The following is a 6885-nucleotide window of genomic DNA, read 5'->3' as shown; positions in this document are numbered from 1 at the left end:
GGTCGTCCATTTATTTTGACAGATAATTATATGGCATGAGCCAAAAATGAACGCTCAAGTCGAACACACCACAGGAAGCAGCAGTAGGGATTGATTTCCTATCGTTGAAAACTTCCTAGGCCCACATAAATATTAGCTCGATCAATCCCCACTGCTTCTTCCGGTGTGGTCCACTTTGAGCCTTCAATCAGCCTCATTTTTGGCTCATGCCCTAAAATGATCCGTCAAAATGGATGGAAGGTGTGGTTAAAACACATACATAACTGCGGGCCCCACAGATCCCCTAACAGGACCCACCGTATCTAGCTAGGTTCTGGTGGGGGTAGTGCCCAAACTGGTCATGTTCTAAAATAAGCTGGAGTGGATATAACACAAACATCACGGTGGGCCCCACAGCTTACGTAGGCCTTACACAAGCGTTAGGTTATGGTCCACCCACAATTGGGCCAGCCAATTGGAGAGTGTGGATTATGAAACAACCATGCAATGGATATGTTGGAAGACTCACTGCCATTTTTATTTTTTGGAGGCAATAGCACCGTCTGGCATAATGGCCCATTTTTTAACTTAGGCCTGTTTGATTTTTTAATTCCAATTGTAATTCTTTTACTTCTATAATTTCGGTTGGCTTCCTAAGGTAACATTGACAGGCACCCTCTTTAATACAGGAGAAAAACTTTAAAAATGTGGGGCCCATCATAATGTTTGTCTTATCCACACCATCCATCCTTTCTGCCGGATCATTTTAGGGCATGAGCCAAAAAATGAAACAGATCCAAAGCTCAAGTTGCCCACACCATAGGAAATAGTGAGAATTGGACAGTGGGGAAAATAGTGAGAATTGGACACTCCCCAAAGAAGTTTTGAATCTGGCTAATATTTTTGTTTTCCCTTTATCTATGATTATGTGACCTCGTGTACAGGTTGAAAAGGAATCACTATTTTCCTAAGTGTATAGATAATGACATAAATAAGTCAATACATTACAGTGGGGCTTACAAATTTAAATCAATACTACTCGAACCCATACATCACAGTGGGGCCTACAAATTTAAATCAATGCTACTGGAACCCGTGACCTTGGGTTGAAACTCTTGTGAGTTTACCACTAAGCCATGAATAAAGTCCCTCATGAAATTATTTCGGTAAAATGAATAGTTAGAAAAAGTCATTATTACCTATTTATTTGTATTTATTATGGTAAATAAAAATCAAACAATTCCTAGGGGTTCATTTGGATGTTTATGGTCATGTGGTGTATATTGATGTTACAATTTGGTTGTCCCCACTAGCCCGTAGCATACTTACAAAATGAAGTGACACTGGGCACACTGGTTGTATCAGGGGGCCCTTTGATGCTTAAGTTAGGGTAGGCACACAATGGGTGTATAAGAATCGGGGTTGTTATGCGCAGTGTTCGAGTTATCTATATCGCTACAAGTTTCGCTAGCCAGAGATAAAGATATAATATCGTTATCGCTGATAATCAGAAATGTGGGAAAAAAGAGGGAAATATGGAGAAAACGATAGAATTTTTCAGTGAAACTTCAAGACATGCCTAAATACACATATTTACATATTTAGGAATAAAAAATTGCGAAAAGAATACATTCCACAATAAGTTTTCATTTAATAGGACCCAAAAAGTATGCGATGCCATAAAAAAATCACTTTAATAGCAACCAAAATGAGTTTATATTTTACACATGTAGTTGGCATAAAGTAATTAAGACACGTAAAAATAAATGAACTCAATGATGCCAAATCAAGGATGGATTTGATTATCCAATCCATATAGTTTTTGCATGATAGAGATGTACGTCACAAATCCACTCCTACCATTTGTTTTGAAAGGCCACAATAGGACAATATTCTAAAAGTCAGGCAAATCCACAATGCTAGTGGTGGGCCATACCAACAAAACAGTGGGAACAACAATGCGTTGAAATCTTCCTATAGGCCGTAGCTAACCATATGATGTTCATATGCCATCCATACCATTAGTACAATTATTACCAGTCACACAAATTGTAGGAACAAATACCATCCTGATACAAAACTTTTGCCATTGCTAGATGTTCAATCCCCATGTTTCGTGTGGTATGCCTAATTTTCAGAATTTTGTCTTAATCTGATCTTTCAAAACAAATGGAAAGAGTGGATTTGTGACGTATATCTCTATGACCCCACACAGGGGTCACTCGCAATCTGCACCCAGTTTCATAAGGGCGCGGATTAGGTGTTACCTAGGCAACAACTTAATGGGTGTTACCCTTACTGTAGGGCTCACCTTGGTTATATATTGTATATCCACTCCGTCCATCCATTTTTACAGCCCATTTTAGGACATGGATCCAAAAATTAAGTGTATACAAATCTCATGTGAACCACACCACAAGAAAGAGTGATGATTGAAGGGTAACCATTAAAAACTTCCCAAGGCCTAATGTAAAGCAGATCTGTAATGCTTTTTTGCCATCTAACCCGTTGATTAGCTCAACCTGGATGAAATGAATATACAAATATTAGCTTGATCCAAAACTTTCATGGCCTACAAAAAGCTTTTAATAGCCATTCACTACTTTTTCCAATGGTGTGGTCCACCATAGATTTGGATCATCTCAAGTTTTTGGATAAGGTCCCTGGATGAGCTGAAAAAAACAGATGGGCAGCATGGATGTGGAAAACATTCATCAATTTGGGCCCCACATGGTAAGGGTAACACCTACTAAGCTGTCACCTGGTAACAACTAATCGGCTTTTGTTTCATAAAAGGAAGGTATTTGATACTCTGGTTGGCTGATGACACTTGGTACCTAGCATTTGAAAATGGTACATGTGGCAAAATCTAACATAATCTAAACCGTGTTTTCGCTTCATTAAGATTTGTGTGACCTGATCAAGAGGTTGGATGGCAAAAAAAAAAAAAAACATTACAATGGCCCTATGAAGTTTTTAATGCTGGGCATTTAATCACCACTGTTTCCCTTAGTGTGGTCCACTTGAGATGTAGATCTGTCTCATTTTGGACTCATGCCTTAAAATTATCTATCAAAATAAATGGCCAAGATTGATAAAATATTTATTATTATGATGGCTCCACAGAACACAGACCCATCAATTCACGGATCCAAACAAGTCACTTGTGCGCACCATATAAATCAGTATGCTTATCGTACTGAGTCAACTGTGAGGGGCCCATTGTGATTTATGTATTTTATCCACCCCATCCATCCATTTTACAAGATAATTTTAAGGCTTGATCCCAAAGATGAAGCATATCCAATGCTCAAATGGACCACACCACAGAAAACAATGTGAATTGAACATGCCTACCATTGAAAAATCATTAGGGGCCAGAAAAGTTTTGGATCCATGTCATTTTTGTATTTTACCTTTATCCATCTTCGTGTGATCTTATGAACAACTTGGACGACAAATAAACATCAGTGTGGGCCAAAACCCCTAGGAAAGTTTCAACGGTAAGAATCATTGTCCCCACTGCCTTGGCGGTGTGGTCCACCCGAGCTTTGGATCTGCCTCATTTTTGGGTTCACAACCTAAAATGATCTCGCTAATTGATGGACCATGTGGATATAACACATACATCATGGTGGGGTCCACAGAACTTGGTGGCGTCCACATGCCACTGAAGTTCACACCCGCACACCATGCAAATCTACTCCCGTAAAAACCCATTGAGAGGCCATTTTTGAAATGGAAGAGGGTTTGGAAGGGAACCCTCAAAACTCTAAATTTCTGAAAGAAAATCTCTCCAAATCCCTAATCTTCAACAGATTCTTCGCCGAAATCATCTATAAGTTTGAAAATTTTGACATATTCGAGGAAAAAAAGTGGAAAGTAGAGATTGGATGACACTTATGGTACACCGATCGATCGATTGGCCCACTGCAATTTCCGTTCACATATCCTCTTTTACGATTGACCCTCTTCTTTTACAGGTATGGAATCCACAATTTCTCCATTTTTCCCCATTTTTTGGGATATTTTGTGTATTTATGCAACGCCCTAATGTTATTGGTCCTTTTATCGTTGAAAATGGTTTGTTTGCTACAGGTATCCCGTGACAAGGCAAGTAGATACAACGATTTCTTGCTAACAACTAGACTTTTCATAAAAAATCGATAAAATCGCCGAAAAATTAGCGATATTAGGAAGAGAAACGAAAAAAGGGAGTTTCGATGTTGCAACTCCAGCGATACCGAAATTATCGGCGATAATTCGATAATATTGCCGATAATTTAAACACTGGTTGTACGTACCTTTCTCTTTAACAAGGGTATATATTTATAACCCCTTGAGACCAATTATGTATGTGGCAATGAATTTGCTAGATAGATGCATATCATAGAAGGAATCTGTTCCTGTACGTATCAAGTCTTTTTCATTGTGATTCTCGGTTGAGATCTCGATAGGTAATCCCATCTGTATACATAGATGATCCTTACATCTATTCTGAAGCTAAGGTCGTTGGGCAAGGCTAACTTCTGAGGTCAAGGTCCGTGGTAGAAGCTAGTCCTCGAGGCTGACGGTCAAGGTCGTCCCTCGGAGTTGCCATACGAAGCCGACCTCCAAGGTCATTGGTCGCATTGTGAAATATTAGTTCGGTGGCTGAGGTCGGTACACATGACCACTACTTGGGCTGGTCGCTGAAGTCATGAACAACACTCGAGGCCGAGCTGATATCCGACCCTTCATGTTGGGGTGTATCCCTTGATCTTCCCGTTTTATTCCAGGTGTTTGGTTGGTTCAATTTTACCTATAACAGTGTACTATAATAGCACAGGTCAATTTCTTGAAAATGTATGATGGTACATGTGGTACACCTGAGTATTAGCACATATGACATGTGTCACTCAATGCTCGAACGTGACACTGAACAGTATTAGCAGTTTTACTTGTGGCACCATGCTTATGTGGCAAATGGAGTCTTTACTCATGCCTAGATGGTACACTCACAAGAGTTTCAACACGAAGTCATGAGTTCAAGTAGCCATTGTGGTGAAATCCTACACTAGTGTGAGTGTGTGGGTATTTATTAATAATAAATGAAATAAAAATAAAAATAAAAATAAATAAAAAAGAAAAAGAAGAAGAAGAAGAGTTATCGTGACAAATGCTGTGTACGTGGATATAAGATTGCCTTAAGTGTATTTTTTGAAATTGGATTGTTCAATCTATTATAAGGGTTGTGAATGGGCCGGGCTTAGTCGTACAGAAATTATAATTTTGAACAGGGCCAGCCCGACGGGCCGGCCTGAAACAGTTCAAAATCCAGGCTGGGACTACCCCAGGCACAGCCATTGAAAACCTAATCTATTACAAAGGTAAGATTGGGCACAGTTTGGATAGACCATGTGGGGTCCACTGTGATATATTTTCCTTACATCCACACCGTCCATCCATTTTAACAGCTCATTTTAAGGCATGATCTCAAAAATGAAACAGATCCAACACTTAGGTGAACCATACCACAGGAAACAGTCTTGATTGAATCCTCAACGATAAAAACTTCATGGGGGCCACCAGATGTTTATTTTCCATCTAACCTATTGATAAGGTTACAAAGACCTGGATGAAGAGACCAACGAGAAGATTTTAACGATTGATTACCACTGTTTACTTTATTATGGGCGACCTGAGATTTAGATCTACTTTATTTTTTGGAAAATGTGCTGAAATGAGTTTTAAAAGCGGATGGACGGCATGGATATAAGGCACATCCATCAAGATGGGCCCCACAGTCAGGGATCCCACACACCTCGGTGGATCCGGGGATCCACCGAAGCCGCGCATGTAACGGACGCGGATTGCGTCCTACCCCCTCCCGTCTCCAGCTGTGAACGGGCAGGAGCTTTGAGTGGCCACCTCGATGTATGGATCTTATCTACACCGTCCATTCTTTTTTTTTTTTTCGTATTATCTACACCGTCCATCCTTTTTTTTTTTTATTCGTATCATTTTAGGGTAGAAGCAAAAAAATGAGGCAGATCCAATGGTTAAGTGGACTACACAATGGGGATTAAACTCTTACCCTTGAAAACTTCGTGGGGACCACAGAAGTTTTGGATGGAGCTGATATTTGTGTTTTCTCTTCATCCAGATCTACGTAAGTTTATGAATATGTTGGATGGAAAATAAACATCAAGGTGGGCCCTAGAAAAGTTTCAACGGTGAGAATCATTTTTACTGCTGCTTCCTGTGGTGTGGTCCACTTGAGTCTTCGATTTGATTTATTTTAGAGTTTATCCCTAGAATGATATAAAAATGGACGGTGTGGATAAGACCCATACATCATGGTAGCCACTCAAACCTCCATGTGGAGCACAATATTTTTGTGCCTCATCTGTTTTTACATCCCATTGTAGGAATAAACGTAAAAAATTAAGTATATCCAACTCTCAACTGGGCCACACCACAAGAAACAATGATGATTGAACGCACACCATTAAAAGACAAAATTATCACTGTAAACGCCACCTTTTATCCAACGTCTTTTATGAACAGTGCAAAACTTACGTACCCAAATTAGACCTTGTACCCACGGACAGAGCATTTGAGGACGAAAATACCCCCATGTCGTCCTCAAATGCTCTGTCCGTACGTGCAAGATCTAAGTTGGGCAGGTAAGTTTTGGAGTCTTCCTTAAACGACGCTGGATAAAAGGTAGCGTTACAGTGGTAATTTTCTCCATTAAAAACTTCACAGGGCCCACTGTAAGAACATTCTTAATTTTTATTTTCCATCCAACCCGTTAATAAGGTAAAAAGGAACTGTATGAATGGAAGTTGCAAATATTAGATTGATCCAAAACTTTTGTGGCCTACAAAAAGATGTTAATGGTCATTCACTACTTTTTCCAGT

Source organism: Magnolia sinica, chromosome 7 (genome assembly GCF_029962835.1).
Source record: "Magnolia sinica isolate HGM2019 chromosome 7, MsV1, whole genome shotgun sequence".
Lineage (NCBI taxonomy): Eukaryota > Viridiplantae > Streptophyta > Magnoliopsida > Magnoliales > Magnoliaceae > Magnolia > Magnolia sinica.
Note: the sequence above shows the minus strand (reverse complement) of the source record.